This window comes from Nothobranchius furzeri, chromosome 17 (assembly GCF_043380555.1).
Source record: "Nothobranchius furzeri strain GRZ-AD chromosome 17, NfurGRZ-RIMD1, whole genome shotgun sequence".
Taxonomy (NCBI): Eukaryota; Metazoa; Chordata; class Actinopteri; order Cyprinodontiformes; family Nothobranchiidae; genus Nothobranchius; species Nothobranchius furzeri.
In genome coordinates, this window is record NC_091757.1 from 28,605,918 (window position 1) to 28,624,879 (window position 18,962).

At 45.6% G+C, this 18,962-nt stretch overlaps 1 protein-coding gene across 9 annotated transcripts in view; it reads right to left on the reverse strand.

Moving 5' to 3' along the window:
- Positions 1–18,962, reverse strand: part of LOC107393501 (citron Rho-interacting kinase) — an 88,131-nt gene that overhangs the window by 59,194 nt on the left and 9,975 nt on the right. The window lies entirely within an intron of this gene.

Sequence of the window (18,962 nt, forward strand, 5' to 3'; positions counted from 1 at the left end):
AGTGTTCATGATCTAAAACATGCTGGAACCACACTGCAGTGCTAGTCCCAACCTGCCAGTCTGAATTTACAAATGCGGTATTCTGGCCTGTGACGACCCTCGTCCCCTCAGTCCATTCTCTCATTTCAACCTGAGCCTTTTGTCCCCACTGCCGAGGATTCAGCACCAGGAACAGCGCCTGAATCTGCTTGTTTACACTCTCCAGCCGCCCCAGCGCCAATTCAGGACCTCGGAGAGAGGCACGCCGGAGAAGACAGCAGCTGATCTTCATCAGCTATCAAGCGGCCGACAGACTTTAAAAGAGGAGCGAAGCAGACAGTCAAGGGAGAGCCAGGATTAGCCTGTGATTCTCCCGAGCTCACAGACACTTTGTGCTAATGTTAAATCGTTTCCGGTACTGTTTAAGGTTATTCCTAAAGAGATCCAGAAGTGGTCTGGAATTCTTCTGAGCTCGGTTAACAACCCATGCTAAAGCTAAACCTTTTAAGGGTACTTGCTAAGGGTTTTTGTTATAGGGTTTTGGCTTGGTTATCCTCTTTTTTAGGATTTATCTGACAAGGCGTCAGTTTTCTTATTTTGGTGGCTTTTATCCCCATTGGACTTATAAGCCGGGGATATTTTCGTTTAGGTGGTTATGATTTAAGCAGAAAGCCTTTAAAATAAACAGTTATGTTTTCAGTTTCCACCTTATTCTTCACCATTATTATTAAGCCTTATTTTGCCGTTCAGACACAGACACCTTTTGTTAATAAACCCTTTTGTTTGTACTCTCACCTCCTCGTCCTTTACACCCCCACACACACTCCTACACCTATTTTCCTGTGTTAGTCCCCTCATCCTCCTAGACCTTCAGGAGGGGACGTAACATGGCCACAGAGGGCAGTGGGGGTCTGAATAACATTTCATTAACCCTGTAAAGCACAGGTGACAAACTCAGGCCCTGGGGCCAAATTTGGCCCATGATCTATTTTAATTTGGCCCCCGAGATCAAATACCAAATATATTTGTGAAAATTGGCACACCAGCCGATTTTGCCACAACAACAAATCCCATCGTGCTTTGCGGCGATAGCACATCAGCTGAAGTGCCCCCTCCTTTCTGTTTACGTTCATTAGCTTCCATGCTACCAGTTTTGGTGTCACCAGCCTTAGCCTCTTCAGTCTCGGACAAACTGAAAACACTCCTCTCACTCAGCACCAAGTTTACTCAGCAATTGGCTGACTTTGAAGCTCAGAAATAGAGATTTCAACTGCTCAGTAGTCTGTTTGCAGCTGACAGAGGAAGCTCACCAGCCAACTTCCAGACCGAAATGATTTAACTGCAGTTTAGCAACATGCTCAAGTCAGTACGACTGTGGCTGCTGTAGTTTTTACCTTTCCTCCCGGCACTCTGACACAACTGTGTGGTCAAGCTTCTCAAATGCTCTCCATGTTCAGCAGCACATGCCTGTGTGAGCTACTGTTGTCTGTGATGAAGATGAACAGAAACACACAGGAGTCTCATTGATTAACTCCTTCCTCAGCTCAGAGCCCAACCACAGAAATGCAGGTTTCTGGCTGGAACAGGTGAGCATTATAGTAAACAGTGGAGCAAACTGAGCTAGAATGATTTTGTTGTGTGCACTTTTTCTGCTCGAAAGCATGAAATTTATTAGCTGAAATATTGCATTTTCATTTAAGAGAATAACTATTTTTTGTTGTTGGCCTGACAAAAAAGATTGAACCTACAGAAACTGGAAAGACAACAGATAAATGAATAAAATAGAAATAGAATAGAAAATCCCATTAGTGTCCCTCTGTAGAGAAAGTTTAGTGTCACAGCAGCAACAACGATGAATACAGGAGCAAAAAGGAGAGTGTAACGTACCAAATGTTGAATTTTCATCAGCATGAACAGAATTTAACTTTGATTTGCAGACACAAACACACCATCTGTCCAGTGCTTATTAACGCAAAAGAAGACGTAAGATTTTCAGTCTCATGCAGCCGAGACTTCTGCATCCTCACTCTGAATAATGTTCACCTTCCTTAAAGTTCATACGAGACTTTATAACTTACAGGTTGAAATAATCAAGTGTACGGAATGAACAAGATGTTTACACAAATGTTTGAATAATCTGTGCTTTAATCAATGATGGGTTGAATGAATCTCTTTCTTGCAATGATCCATTTCAGATCTTAAACTACACCAGATCAGTATGTGTGGATTTAACAAGTTAATCTATTAGTACTCGTACACATTATAAGAAGATAATTATTAATGTTTAACATCCACTTCACATAAGTGTTTAAACATTCTCATTCACTCAAAGAGTTAACCACCTTCGTATCTGAAGGAAGGAGTGACTTCTGAGGTATTGTTGGTAATGCCCTCAAACATGTCAAATTATGATTTTCCAAATTAAGGCAGGCGATAAAACAGAATTGTTTCTGGAATTTATTCTGTTTCAAGCTGACTCCCGATCTGGCCAAATCGGTGAAAAAAGCATTTTGAAACCATCTTCTCGTGACATCAAGTGAAAACCTCTCTGCAACGCTGCGAGTGATTACAGACACAACGGCTCTTCTAAGAGCCAACAAACAGCCTTAAGCCGGGCGTACACTGTGCGACTTTTTCACTTTTTTGAGCCGATTTTCCACTCGTGCGAGAATCCACGAGATCGGGGCGAGTTTTGCGCCGAGCGTCAATGTAGTGTACAGGGGGTTACGAGAGGCGATTAACACCACGTGACCAGCTACCGATCAGCAATTGTGAGCTCGCACGGACTTCTGGCGTGTTTAATATTTTGCTCGTCCCTCGTGAGGGTATCGCACTGTTGAAGAGGCGCAGCGAGCAGCTGCGACCCAAAATGTATCAGAACCGCTCACGGCGCATGCGCAATCATGCATCAACACCGCTCCCCGCTATTTCCCTAATAACACACATTGTTCATTTTAATTTCTACACGTTTTTTTTACTCACAAAGATTGTCAAGAAAGCGTGTTTGTCGTGTTCATGTCAAATTAAACTGATCACAAAACACAGATTTACTTTTTTTATGTCGTTTTCCTGATCCAACCCCCATAAATCCCTGTGTGTCCCCCTGCAGCACTCCCGAAGGACAACAGGCAAAACAAGACAAAAAAGTCTAACGTGTTGAGTAAAAACTGCTATTTTTAGCATATATTTTATGTCTGACGTGTTGCTACCAGACGTACAGTGTGAGCAGTCAGGTTGCATCCGAGAACTGGGTCGTGCAGTGTGAGCGCCTGGCTCGTGAGATCTGCCCTGCGAGGAAGTCGTACAGTTTGAGCTGAAGCTGAGTGCTACGAGTGAAAAAGTCGCACAGTGTACGCCCGGCTTTAGATGCAAAGCAAGCATTCCAGCTTCCTGTTGTGACCTGGAGAGATCTCATGACTAGACAGGTCTTATCAGAGCTAATCTACGGGTTCCGGTAACAGAGTTCTGCACCTTCAGCAGTAACCAGCTCGACCTCCTGACCCTCTGGATTTGAAGGGGATCTCCACACAAGGGTGCGTAGACTCGTCACAAATTGCGTCGGATGGCTTTATAAACAAATCTATAGTTTACAAAACATACAGCCAAATCGATTTTACAACCCAGACTCCACAAACTCTGGCAGATACTTAAGAAAGGTTTTGCTGAAACATCTAGCATTGACATGGTTTGGGGAATGCATTTAACCCAATTCATGCAGAATCACACACTCACAGATCTTATGGTAAAAAAAAGAATCTTTATTTTAAAATGGGAACTGAAGGTGCACTGGAAAAGCCCAGTGTAGATCGAGAACGGGAGCGCAGCGTCTGAGGAGGGGAGAGCAGATACAGGTGAGTCCAGGAAGGTAAGTCTAAACTTTGTGGGTGCAGATAATAGACTTACTGGGAGTAGGGGAGTGTAGGAATGAGGGAGGGTAGGTTGGGTGCCGGGGTGAATCCAAGTGGGGTGTCCAGGAGAGGGAGCGAGAAGAGGGTGAGATGAGAGTGGGCCGGCCAGGAGGAATGGAGAATGGTGAGGAGTGGTGTCGAGTTTGGTGGCAGGAGAATCTCGTCTCTGCTTTTTGCGGATGATGTGGTCCTCCTAGCTTCATCCAACTCTGACCTTCAGCTCTTGCTGGGTAGGTTCACGGCCGAGTGTGAAGCGGCTGGGATGAGGATCAGCACCTCCAAATCTGAGACCATGATTCTCGACCGGAAAAGGGTGGCTTGCCAACTCCAGGTCGGGAGAGAGGTCCTACCTCAAGTGGAGGAGTTTAAGTATCTCGGGGTCTTGTTCACGAGTGAGGGTAGGAGGGATCGGGAGATCGACAGGCAGATTGTTTTGGCATCTGCAGTGATGCGGACGCTGAGCCGATCTGTCATGGTGAAGAGGGAGCTGAGCCAGAAAGCCAGGCTCTCGATTTACCGGTCGATCTACGTCCCAATCCTCACCTATGGTCATGAGCTTTGGGTAATGACCGAAAAAACAAGATCGCGGATACAAGCGGCCGAAATGAGTTTCCTCCGTAGGGTGGCCGGGCTCAGCCTTAGAGATAGGGTGAGGAGCTCGGACATTCAGGAGGGACTCGGAGTAGAACCGCTGCTCCTCCGGATCGAAAGGAGCCAGTTGAGGTGGTTTGGGCATCTGGTCAGGATGCCTCCTGGACGCCTCCCTGGGGAGGTGTTTCGGGCATGTCCTGTCGGCAGGAGGCCCCCGGGTCAACCCAGGACACGTTGGAGAGGTTACATCTCCAATCTGGTCCGGGAACGCCTTGGGGTCCTGCCGGAGGAGCTGGTGGACAAGGCCGGGGAGAGGACTGTCTGGAGCTCCCTAGTTGGGATGCTGCCCCCACTACCAGGACCCGGATAAGTGGAGGAAGACGACGACGACTTTTAATTATGAAATCTTCTTTTCTTCTGGGAATAAAAAGTTTATCTAAAGAGTTCTCTTGTGAGGAACCTTGGGAAAAGGAATGCTACTGTTCATCTTTTATTATCTTGTTGAAACTGCACTCCCGCTGATGAAGTCATCTGATTAAAATGCTGAGTTGTGCAGACTCACAGACTCCTGACAAGGGAAGATACAGCAGAACATGTAGTAGCCAGGGTTATTTGCTCTGGCTGCATATGACCTGTGGGATCTTTAAAATCAGTCCATTTCATGATGTTACACTGATAACCCTCCTGTAAAAATTGACAAATCCCAGGAACCTCTGCAGTTGTTTACAGGACGTCGGTGTGGGCCATTCAATGACCGCATGGACCTTCTCGGGGTCTGCCCTCAACCTCCCGCTCTCAATGATGAACCCTAGAAATTTTACTGTAAAGACATGAAACACACATTTCTCAGCCTTCACATATAGGCGTTTCTCTAGGAGGCGCTGTAACACAGACCTAACATGCTGAACGTGTTGTTCCTCAGAACTAGAGAAGATTAAAATATCGTCTAAGTAGACAGTCACAGACTTATTCAAATAGTTTCCCAAAACCAAGTTCACTAGGGACTGAAAAACAGCTGGGGCATTAGTCAAACCAAAAGGCATCACCAGATATTCGAAACGTCGGATGGGTGTCTTAAATGCAGTCTTCCACTCGTCCCCCTGACAAATCCGTACCAAATGGTATGCATTTCTAAGGTCCAAACGATTGAAGATGGTGGCATCCTGAATGGGCTCACAGGTAGAAGTTAACAATGGCAGAGGGTACTTATTCTTAACAGTTATCAGATTAAGACCCCTGTAGTTTATGCAGGGTCTGAGCATTCCCTCCTTTTTAGGAACAAAGAAAAAGCCAGCTCCCAGAGGCAAGGAGGACGGTCTGATGAGTCCGGCGGGAAGAGACTCCTGAATGTAGCTCTCAATGCTCTCTCTCTCAGGCCTCGAGAAGTGATAAAGGCGGCTGGAGGGAAGAGGAACTCCGGGCAGCAGATCTATGCTGCAGTCGAAGGGTCTGTGAGGAGAAAGTGAAGAAGCCCGATCCTTACTGAAAACTTGACTGAGGTCGTGGTAGACCGGTGGCACTGCAGATAAATCAATCTTTTCTACCGGAGGGGCAGCGGGACTGCGGAGGATCGGAGAGGCTGAGCAGAGGCAGGTCTGTGAGCATTCGGGGCTCCACTCCTCTACTTGGTTTGTTTTCCAGTTCACGTGGGGGTTGTGGAGAGACAGCCAGGAGTGACCCAGGACCAGCAGAGACTGAGGAGAGGGAAATATGTAAAAAGCCAGTCTCTGTGTGGTTACCTGACACCCATAACTGCAGAGGATTGGTCTGGTGAGCGATGGTGGATAGGTTCCAGTCGTCCAAAGATGACACAGAGAGGAGTAGGCAGCCAAACGGTAGGGATCTTCCATCTCTTCACCAAGTCAGGGTCCATCAAAGATCGCTCACAGCCAGAGTCAACTAATGCCTCGAGTGCAAACCGCTCAAAATAATAAAAAAAAAAAACACAGAACACTGGAGTATGCAACGGGAGCTCGCAGAGGGTGAGTTACTGCCCACCAGTAGTCCCGTCTTTACTGGTGGGCTCTGCCCTTTTAACAGTACTGGGCAGGCTCTAGCGAAGTGTTCAGACTCCCCACAATATAAACACAGACCTGACCTTACACGATGTTGTATCTCCTCCTGGGTGAGGGCGAGTCCTTCCCATCTGCATGGGTTCATCTGAGGAGGTGGGCTCTGTGGAGGAGCGAGGACCCGAACCATGATTACGGTCAGGAGTGGAGGCGGTTCTGGCACTGGAACTCTGGTGCTGCAGCTCATGATGGCGCTTATCGATGGATATAGCCAGGCAAATTAGTTCCTCCAGCGAACAGGATTCTGGGCACAACGCCAGCTGGTTCTGGACTCGGTCGTTGAGAGACTCAATGAAAGCAGCGAGAAGGGCATCTTCATACCAGGAAGACTGTGATGCCTAAGTTCGGAACTCCACTGACATATCCGCCACCCTGTGATAAATTCCATAGCCATTTTCTGATATCTGTAACGGACTCAGTACTGCCAAAAGTCATCTTGAAATCAGTTACAAAGTTTTCAAAGGGATCAGATAGGAACGTGGAACAGTGACTCTTCGCTTCCGCCCATCCCAGGGCTCTTCCGTGAAGTAATCCAACAATATACGAGATCTTAATTGAGTTTGTGGTGAAAGCTCCTGGTGATCATTCGAATGAGAGTCGACATTGTAAAAGGAAGCTGTAACAGTCCTCGAACTCCCCGCTGAAGGTCAGAGATGGCAGTGACATGGCTGGACGGAAGTGTGTGACTTCCATGGGAACTGCTGCTTCCCGTCCAGGGACAACAGGAGTAACAGAGGCGGCCAGCGGAGGTTCCGAAGCGAAAGCCTGAGTCTGCGGTTGGGACAGCCTGTCGTGTATCTGCCGCACCAAGGCCTCCAACTGCTGGAATCGGTTGTTTGCTGCGTGTAACTGCTCCATTAGCAGCGGCAGGGCTTGTTCTTGTTGAGACAACCTGTGGAGCAGATCAGTGAGAGGTGTGTCTGTGGGGTTAGCGGCGTGGCCGGATGATTCTGACATGGTTTGGGGAATGCATTTAACCCAAGACATGCAGAAACACACACTCACAGATCTTATGGTAAAAAAAAAAGAATCTTTATTTTAAAAAGGGAACTGAATGTGCACTGAGATCAAGAACGGGAGCGCAGCGTCTGAGGAGGGGAGAGCAGATACAGGTCAGTCCAGGAAGATAAGTCTAAACTTGGTGGGTGAAGAGAATAGACTTACTGGGAGTAGGGGAGCGTAGGAATGAGGGAGGGTAGGTTGGGTGCCGGGGTGAATCCAAGTGGGGTGTCCAGGAGAGGGAGCGAGAGGAGAGCAGGAGAGTGGGCCAGCCGGGAGGAATGGAGATTGGTGAGAGCAGCGTCCGGAAATCCTATGGGGCACAGGTGAGTAATCCTGAGGAGTCGCAGAAATCCAAAGACATAATCCAGAGGAGTTGCAGAAAACCAGGGACGTAATCCAGAGAAGTCACAGAAGTCCAAAAACGTTCCAAGACCTGGTACTGGGTAAGCACTGGGAAAAGATCCAAAGGTTCACAAAAAATCCTAGAAACACTAGAGCACAAAATCCAAGAGTTGCAAGAGGACAGGAAACTACCAAGCTGTAGTAATCATCTGGCGTCGAGGAGTGTTCTCCATCCACCTTTTGTAGACTGACCCACTGATTGCAAATCAGCTGCAGCTGGAGCCTCCCTCTCCTGAAACACACAACTCAAAGATGGGAAAATGAGAGGAGTACTCACCCCGGTACATGACAAGCGTCCATTCCATTCACTACAAACATTACATTCCATCATTCACACCTTGTCTCGTATAATCATTAGTTTAGGAAAACAGAAATAAATTCACTTATATAAACTAAACTTGACTCTGTCTGAATTAAAATGAAGTGTGTTTATGGTTCCTGATAAGTAAAAGAAACGATAATCTTCTGATTGAACATTGAAAGATCAATCAGATTGATATTTCATGTTTACATGGAATTATCACATCTTGTTGATCATTTGTTACAGATGTAGCCACTGCTTAACACTGCAAGAGCAAGAATACAGCAAGAATACAGAGTAAACAACAACAGAAAAACTTAAAAGATTCAAAATATAAAACATTAAGAAATTGCAGAATATATACACAATTTAAGGAATGAAAAGAACAAAATTATTGAGGCATAAGACAAAATTTATTTAAAATCGACTTGCTTGTGTGTAATGTGGTTATTCCACATTCAGTATTACTGCAAAAAGACATTTGTTTCCAAATGAAAACGTTCAACCGTACATTTCTGTAGGTAAAGGAAAATGTGCACATTCGCCATCTTTTTTTTAAAATTACGTTTGGTCTGTAACTTTGTCCCAGTTTTTCATTTGGTCCCAGTGTGAATTTGATTTGACACCCCTGCTGTCAAAGGTTGTTTTAACATTTACTGGCTCAAGAAAATGATTTAAAAATACAAAAAAGTTGCTTAGGACGGCTTAAGTCTTCAAAGCTGCCTGGCTGCATCGGTGCTGTTTGACTTCAAAGTAATGAATCATTTGATAGAAATTAAACAAAACCTTTATATTAAGCACCATTCAAGATGGCCGCCAAAGGTAGTTTACGGTGGAAAACCAAAACGCAGCTTTAGTGTTCACAGCCTGAGTCGCTCAGAGCCGTTCACATATGTGGTAGTTTTCAGCGATCATGAATTCATCGTCTCTAAACATTAGACAATCTTAGATTAAAACTCAGCTGGGAGATTTAACCCTTTAATTCCTTAACCTTTAATTAAAGTAATTGGCACAACAACAAGATGCTCGGGTAAAGAACACTTTCCTAAAGGGCTTTTCTGATCATTCAGATTTAAACTTTTCTTTTTATAAATCAGACATTGCTGAAACTACCCATAATGCTGAAGCACATTACTGATGCATAAAGGGTTTCTAAAGCTTCCTTCCTTTCATCACCCAGCATGCATCCATGCAGCGCTCAGTAAAACATCTGGACCTCTAAACGTCTAGCTGTGGGGTTTCTGGTTAAATCATCCATCAAGGACTGTTTGCAGATTTAATCTCCATCAGAATCTTTAACTGTATAAATGAATCCATCCCTGATCCCCACTCTTTGTTGATCCAACAGAGTAGGATGTCTGCATGAAAATGATAAACACTGCAGTCATGTGACAGAGCGTGGGAGACAGATGCTGCTGAAGATAGAAAACTGGATTCATCTGCTGTGAGTTCCCTGCAGCGAAGCACCAAGGGGAAGTCAGGAAACAAAAGAATCAAACACAGGAGCAGCAAACGTTCATCATAAATCAGAAAATAAAGAAGGCTGATCTCGTTTTTAATCATGTTTCACAAGACTGACTTTCTCCAGTGAGTGGACAGGATGAATTCTGTCTTCCTTTAGCCAGAACACCTCAGCGAGAGTCAGGATACGGATGAACACCTGTGTGTCCGGTGTGCATGGCCTACTGGATTAAGACCAACACACATCCAGCCGCTGGATATTCCAGACCTGTTGCTCCCCCTCCTAGCATTCCCGTTTAGAACTTACATAAAACATAATCTCGCACTTTATAAGAATTTTATGCCAAAGTAAAAATGAAATCATAAAATGACAAAAACCAGCTAAGTGAAACAAGTTCACTTGTGGATGGCAACAGAAACATCAGAGTTAGGACATTTTTACAGACTGGGCCAAAAGTCCAGGAAGGAATTAGGATTAAATACTAATTTGAGCTGTTTATACACAAACTGAATAATGTTCCTCCAAGAGAAGATAAAGGTGATTGTTTAATCTAATCATCTAAACTATGAGAAGGTTGACTGGTTGTTTATGTTTCTAAACTATAACTTCTATCGTTTACTGATTAACCAGAACATTATGTCCACCCACTTGAGGTCAAAGGACTTCTCTAAACATGTAATTCAATTCAGTTTATTCAAATACACTCACCTAAAGGATTATTAGGAACACCTGTTCAACTTCTCCTTAATGCAATTATCTAATCAACCAATCACATGGCAGTTGCTTCAATGCATTTAGGGGTATGGTCCTGGTCAAGACAATCTCCTGAACAGTGGCAGCGCCAGGGGGCGCTAGGGGCGCTATAGCTACCCCTGGATTAGTCAGTGCACCCCCCAAGTAAATATTAGATTTTTATTTTTTTACAATTTAATTTTAATAAGGGAGCATGCGCTGACGGCCGAGCACCGGATACACGGCAGCGTTTCAAGCAGGTGGCAGCTCGTTAACAAACATCCACAATTAAGATGCATTTTCGCCTAATTTATCTACTGACAACTCAAAAAAATAATCTGGTAAGTATAAGGCCCTGTCCACACGTAGCCGGGGATCTGCCAAAACGTAGATATTTTTCTACGTTTTGGCCTGTCATCCACACGAAAACGGAGTTTTTTCACACGAAAACGGATCTTTTTAAAAACTCCGGCCAAAGTGAAGATCTGCGTTTTCTCCGTTTTGGGTGTCTGCGTGTGGACAGACAAAACCGGAGTTTTAAGGTCCGCAATGTCACTTTCCGCGACAAAAAAATGCTGACATCACGTGTGCGACCTGTGTTTACACTAGCCGACATCATGGATGCCCTCAGAGCTGCGCTCGCTTTATCAATTGTCCAAGCGCTTTTTGCTTGTTTGTTTTTGCAAGCGGAATTACTGCTCCTTGCAGAAGACCACAGATGAAGGACGAGGTTAAGAATGGGGAAAGTACTGCTGCCTACAGGTCTGGCATGTCCTTAACAACGTATTTTTCCGAGTACGTGTGGACAGAGTTTTGTTTTTAAACGAGGTGGTGTGGATGCAAGTTTTTGGAGGGGCGGATATTCGTTTAAAAAAAACTGGCTACGTGTGGACTAGGCCTTACTCACTCAACCTGGAGGTAAGGGAAGAAAATTTAGAAAGTTTACAAAACTATAATGACAGAGTTTGAGTTTTTCGTTATGGGTCAGAAGAAATCAGCAGCTGAGCCCGAAACACCTGGGACCAAGAGGAGCCGTCCTCAGGACTCGCCTGAAGCCTCATCTCCTCGTAAGGACATATTAGAATTATTAGATTCTATAGATAAACAGCTTCTGGGATTTGAGGGGCGTCTTCATCTGCTAGAAGTTCTACACCAGGAGTTTCAGAACCTCCGAGCGTCTTTGGAGTTCAGCCTAGAGCAGGTTGAGCGGCTCGCTGCTGAGAACGCGTCTCTGCGGGAGTCCGTTTCTTCCCTGGAAGAGGGAATGACGTGGATCACCCTGGACAACAAGATTCTGAAGGAGACGGTTTTGGACCTTCAGGCCCGTAGCATGAGGGATAATTTGGTGTTCGCAGGCCTGCCGGAGCAGACGGGAGGGGCGGGGAACTGCGAGCAACAACACATTCTCACTCCCAGCGTGTCAAAAACAAACGCTTGGTCAGCCACCCTCCACGTCAGACCCCTGACGCCAAAAGTGCCCTTTTTCGTTACTTATGTGCGAAAAAGGGTTTTTCCCTTATTTGACTGCAGATCCCAATGCAGCGTTGCACTGACGCGATGGGATGTCCGCAGCCAGGGCACCAAACAAGCTCATTGTACCTCACCTTAACCGTATCCTCTTATTTAACCTTCCCCTCACCCCTATCCTAACCTTGACCATCTTGCTAGCGAACACGTTAGTGATGTGTCGATCGCTCTAAAAGCCGGCTCTATGAAGTGAACGGCGGGAGCCGCCTCGTCATTGGTCGAGTTTGGACCGAACCAACGAGAGGGGGAGGTTACAACTACCACAGTGGAGGTTAAAAGTAGAGGGTATTTGTAACCTCCCCCTCGCCAGATGGTATGTTCTAACGTTCCCCTTGGGCGGCAAATACGAAAATTGACAGTCAGACTGACTGTCACAGTCAGAATGCATGGGAAAAAAACGCTTGATCACAGTGAGAGTGACGTTTTAGGTAGCAAGAGGGTTAAGGTTAGGATGAGGGAGAGGGGAAGGTTATAAATAGTGAAACGTTAAGGTTTAGGTGTGGTTAAATGATCTGGTTCTGTGCCGCATTTAAGGTTTAGGTGCGGTTAAACGAGCTGGTTCGGTGCCGCATCAGTGGATATCTAATCACGTCAGTTTTACGCTGCATTGCGACCTGCAGTTACAAAAGGGAAAACCCCTTTTCGCACATAAGTAACGAAAAAGGGCACTTTTGGCGTCTGGGGTCTGACGTGGAGGGTGGCTGACCAAGCGTTTGTTTCCGACGCTTAAGGTGTGACAATGTGTTGCGAGCAAACAATAAAAAACTTTCTCCAGACCCAAATGAAGATACCTGAAGAAATGGTAAAAAACATCACCTTTCACCTGGTACATCGCCTTGGAGCTAAAAGAGTGGACAGCAGAAGACCTCGTCCCATCGTGGCTAAATCTGAACATTTTAAGCAGAAGGATCTTGTTAAAAGTCATGGAAGAGAGCTCAAAGGAAACAACTTCAGCGTAAATGAGCAGTTCCCTAAGAAAATCCTGGATCAGCGCCGAGTCCTCTTTCCGCTGCGCAAAAAGTTTATCCAGGATGGGAAGAGGGCTGTCATCTTGGTGGATAAGCTTTACGTGGACAACAAACTTTACAAGGAGCGAGGAGTGACAGCTTTTATGCTTATTAGCATAAAGACTACAAATAGAAAACTTTGAACATAGTAATAAATCAGGTAAATTTTTAGCTAGCCAGTTAAAAGTTAATAAAGAGAAAACTACCATATCTGCTGTTAAAGACTCAACCGGGAATATAGTTTATGACCCTGAAAGAATAAACAACACTTTCAGAGACTTTTACCAAACTTTGTACTCAGCACAGATAAACCCATCAGATAACGAGATCAATGAGTTCCTTGACAGGATAACACTTCCTAAATTATCAGACAGCCAAGTTACAGTCATGGACTCGCCACTAACCTCAGCGGAGCTCCAGGAGGCCCTTAAATCCATGACTAATAGGAAAGCTCCAGGTCCAGATGGGTTTCCAGCAGAGTTCTACAAAGAATTCTGGATCATTCTGGCTCCAACATTTTCAGAATGGTGAGGGAAATCGAAGAGAGCGGCAGATTACAGCCAAACATGAATTCAGCCAATATTAGTCTCTTGTTAAAACCAGGCAAAGACCCTGCATTTCCTACCAGCTATCGCCCAATTTCTCTTATTAATATTGATCTCAAAATAATTTGTAAAGCCCTGGCAAAAAGATTGGAGAAGGTAACCCCCTTCATAATACACCCTGACAAAACTGGTTTCATTAAAGGTAGACAGTCATCCACAAACTCACGTAGATTACTTAATTTGATAGATTTCTCTTACTGTAGAAACATAGAAACTAGTATATTATCTCTAGATGCAGAAAAAGCTTTTGATAGAGTTAACTGGAAGTTCGTATTTGCAACTTTACATAAATTTGGTTTTGGGAACTTCTTCATAAACATGCTACAAACATTATACAATTCACCAACTGCACGTATCAGGATGAATGACCAAATATCAGCTAGCTTCTGTCTTCAGAGGGGGACCTGGCAGGGATGCCCACTCTCCCCCTCACTGTTTGCTATTTTTATCGAACCACTAGCGGCAGCAATTAGGCAAACAACAGGTATTAAAGGGATACAGTGTAAGAAAATAGAACATAAGATCAGTCTTTATGCAGATGATGTTTTACTCTTTCTCCAGAATTCTCAATCCTCTCTCTCCCAAGCAATAGAACTGATAAACTCTTTTTCAAGAGTTTCAGATTACTCTATAAACTGGTTAAAATCCACAGTTCTACCAATTAATTTCTCTTTTGTCAATTTACTTAATACACAATTGGAGTCAGGGAATATCGCATACCTGGGAATTAATGTCTCTCCCAAGTTAGCAGATCTAACCAAACTAAACTACATCTCACTTTTAAAGAAAGTGGAAGATGATCTTGCAAGATGGAAATCCTTACCGATATCACTCATGGGGAGAATTGCTACAATTAAAATGATGGTCTTACCCAGAATAAATTACATATTTCAATGACCCCAAACAAACCACCAGCTGACTGGTTTAGATTTCTGGACTCCTCCATTACCAAATTCCTTTGGCAGGATAAAACTCCACGAATTAGCTTAAAAACGCTTCAGAAGACCAAAGACAGAGAAGGACTGGATCTACCCAACTTTTATTATTATTTCTTAGCCAACAGGCTGCAATATATACCAAGATGGTTGCAAGATAACCCATTAGACAAGTCCTGGTTAGATATAGAACAGACACTTTGCAATACGATAGAGCTTTCAGACTTACCATTTATTAGCTCAAGCATAAGACAACATGAAGGCTTCAAAAGTATTAGTATCAGCACCTCTCTGACAGCATGGTGGGAGTATCTTAAAATGACAGAGTCTTCACTAGTACCATGCAGACGCACACCTATCTGGAATAATCCTGACATTTTGCAAAATAACCAAACGATTAACCTTCTGGACTGGAAAAATAAAGGAATCCTATACCTGGAACACATATATGAAGGATTGGACTTCATCCCATTTAATAGAATAGTCTCCCAATTTGGAATAGATAAGAATAGCTTTAGAATACCACCAAATACCACCATCAAGAAAAATTTAAGCTCAATAAAATAGAATTACAAACACCATCAAGGGTATTAGACTTCTATAATCTCAACCCCCCCAAACTACTGTCTAAAGTATATAAGACACTGTCCAAAATAGACGATAGAATGGCGGTCCCTATTGAAAAATGGGAGGTGAATCTGTCAGTCAACTTTGACCAGAACTTCTGGTCCCAAACTTGTTTAAAAACTTTTAAAATGATCAGACACTCCAATTTAAAATTAATTCAGTACAAAATTCTACACAGAGTACACTATACAGGTCATTGGATGTTCAAGATGGGGTTTGTGTCATCTGACACATGTACACACTGCACAGACAACATTCCTGACAATTACATTCACGCACTGTCCAGGAATTTTGGGGTAGAGTATGTCAAAGTGTCTGAAATGTCATATCCCAACCGCCCCCTCTCTTTGTTTACTGGGAAACCTGGACGATGTCCTGATTGAAACATCTTTGGCTCACGTGGTTCTGACTGCCATATGCATCACTAAGAAAACTATCCTCTTGAATTGGAAAAATAGAGAAACTCTCTGCATTAACCAGTATAGAAATCTTTTGTTAGATCATGTTACACTTGATATAGCCTCTGCTTCCACTTCAAATCAATCTCTCTGGGCTCCTTTGATCGGTTCCATCACATAGCGATGACGGGGGACCATTGATATTGTCCTGCGGGATGATGTGGGTGAGGGGGTGTTGGGTGTGTCGGGTCTGAGTTTGGAGTATCTGGACGTTCCTTGGAGGTGGGTTCACTGGGGGTGTCTGGGACTGGAGGGCCGTTGCCCCCCTCTGGAGGTGCTTGGGTTGCCTCGGGGGGTGGACTACTGGTGGTTGTGAGTGGGGCCCCTTGGAGGTCTTGGCAGTGGCCATGGGTTACAGCCCGGTTGCTGCATTGCCCCTGGGTGGGTCTAGGTGGGGGCCTGGGGGCTCAGAGTGTGGGGGTGGCCGGCCCCGTGGGGGGATCTGGGTGGGGCCTTGGGGGGCGGTTCCTGACATGTATGCTGCCGGGGAGAAGGCAAGAACATGCAGCAGTGCCTGACTTGGGTTCAGGGGCCTTGGGTAGACCATGGCTCCTCTGCTTGCCCAACACAGGGGAGGGGGAAGTCCAGGAGGGGGAGGACCCAACCTTACCTGGATGTCCTATGTCTTTTATAGTCCAGAAGTTGAGCAAATGCTGGGATGGGCGTAGATAATCTGCTGGGGTGGGGCTGGGTTGGTGCCTTCAGACTCCGTGAGGCTCTGTGATGCTGCTGCTTTGGGCCCTGGCAGGATGGGCTGGGGTCTCCATGCTCTGGGTGGCATTTTGACAACAGAGGTGCCTATTGGGGCCAGTGGGGGAGCTGGCTCCCTGGAGGGCTAAGCCCAACCAGCCATTCCTCCCCATCCCCACACATTTCTCTCCTCTTGCTCCCTCACATCATCACACAAACATGCACATAGGACCTTGGGGGGTGAACAAGTCAGGGAGTGTGGGTATGGACCCCATTTCAGGATGCCTGTGGCAACCTGCCCCCCAATTTTATTTGCACCTTAAACACTTCCACCAGCGACATTCCACGCAAACACACACTTAGGGCCTTGGGAGTGAGCACATCCAACGGCACTTGGCAGGGGGATTTCTCAGCCTCATTCCAAGTGCCGGTGCCCACTTCCAATTTTAAACTGCACTTAGACACTGAGGGCTGTGGGTGCAAGTGAGGTGGTGTGGTGGCATCAGCTGGCATAGGCAAGACGATGCCCGCACTGCCCGCTCACCACAGCCATGGAATACACCTCATCAACACTCACTAGCACCATATTGGAGCAGGCAGAAGAAGACTAGGGGTCTTAGCACACCTCTGTTGTCACTTGGCTTCCTGGGGCTGGAGGCTAGGAGGGAGATCTGGCCGTCCAGTTGGGGTCTGGGGTGGTGGATGGCTGTGCTCAGCGTTGGGCGGGGGAGCCTGCTCATCAGCACCCCAGCAGAAAGGGTCGAACTCTTGGAACTGGTATTGGTTGTACCACATGTGCAGCAGTACCGGGACCAGAGTGAATAGGGTGTGTATGAGGAGCATGAGTGGGTGTCCGGCATGCACTTTTTGTAAGTCTTTGGTTGTATGTGTATGTGTGAGCATGAGGGAGGGAGTGTGTGGCTGTGTTTGTGGATGACTGTATATGTCAGGTGGGGCCTTTGACTCCTCCTTTCTCCTGGGCCTTCTTTTGATGATATAGATGTTCGTCTCCCCTCTCCCTGCCACACCTGGTGTGGAGTGCGGTGCCTTGGTCTGCCTGGGTCGTGGCTCCCGGGTCAGGGAGTTTAAGATTTTTGGCATCTGCCTGACCAATCCCGGTGGCTGCCTGGTGGGTTCCCGGTCCCTGGGCTCTGCTGGGTCCTCAGCGGGGGTGGTCGCCCCTGGGTCCCGGGTCATTGGGTCCCGGGCTCGGCCGGCAACGGGGTGGGAGGCTGCCGGCAGGCCTGTGGGCTTGCCGCCGATATCTCCCGGGACTCTGCCGGCTGCTGGTTGTGGCCCCCCGGGGCGATCCTCTGCGCCTCTCGAGGGGAGCGGGGGCTTTTCTGGTCGCAGTCTCCCTGGAGTTCCTGTGCTCTGGGGCAACTCCTGGATCTCTGGGACTTGGAGCTCCCTCCGTCTCCTGCACATCTTTAGGGGGCAGATCTGTGGTCCCTCACACTCTTTATTGGATGCTCCTATAGAGAAACCTTACATAAACAAGCGTGTGTACACACACAGGTGCTCACATGGTGCTCTCATAAGTATGGGCTTGGGCACGTTCAACACAGGTCTTAAGGCTATGGTGGGCACTTAATGCAGTGTGATTTATTATTGTGTGATTGTTCATTTAAACAATGTTGATAGTATATTTCTTCATCAAGTTGACGCAGTGATAGCTTGATCTTGTTGTATTGTTGTTGTGTCCCATTCTTTTGTCTTTTTTTCTTCTCACTTTCTGCAGGTCTGGAAGCAGATTCTTGTCCATTATTGTTTATTTTTGTGGACCCCCCCCCCCCATCTTTTGTCTCTTCCTTTCTCTTTCACCTCTTTCTCCGTATCTGGTCGGAATTAAAAAGCATTCAAAAACAATAACAATAAAGTTTTAAGTGTCAGGTGTGACGTTAAAAGCAAACGCTTTTATGCTACACCTGAGAGTAAATCTGTAAGGCTTGTTACCAGCATTCAGACATCAATTCTGTTTGATTCACAGCCAGACAGGACACACACACACACAAAATAAATAAATAATATTTTTAATTTAAAGTGTGGATGTGATAATATTTAACATACAAAACAAAAATAATCAGTAAATTATCATATAGATAGTAAAAACTTAAACCAAAACAGGAAATTGATGTTAACCTTTGACCTCATTTTCCACCAGTGAACGAGTGAAAGGTAGAGCTAGTGGTAAAATGAATCAGTTTTTGTTGCCCACATTTCCACGGGTTCAGTCAGAAATGAATGAATCTTTGGAAGTGATCTCAGACCCACAAAAACCTACGGATCTGGATGAAAAGTCAACCCTCAACCGCCGCGTGCTGGAAATGCTAACAGTAATGTTAGCTAACCTTGCAACACTATAGATGGTTTTCTGTGTGGCTGTATGTGTTTATGATTGCATGGACAAGTCAGCGATTGTTCATATGTTTATGATGTATATTAATGATTGTTTCAGGTGTTGTTGAGGTTTTGTGCACGCATGTGTATCTGCTAGTGTTGAAGGTGTTTTAGAGAACAATGGGTACGCATGACCACTTCCTTCATAGCACCCTCAATGAAAAGACTAGCTCCTTCATAGCACCTGCAGAAAAAACATTTCTGGAGTCGCCACTGCTCCTGAACTCCAAACTGAATGTCAGAATGGGGAAGAAAGGTGATTTA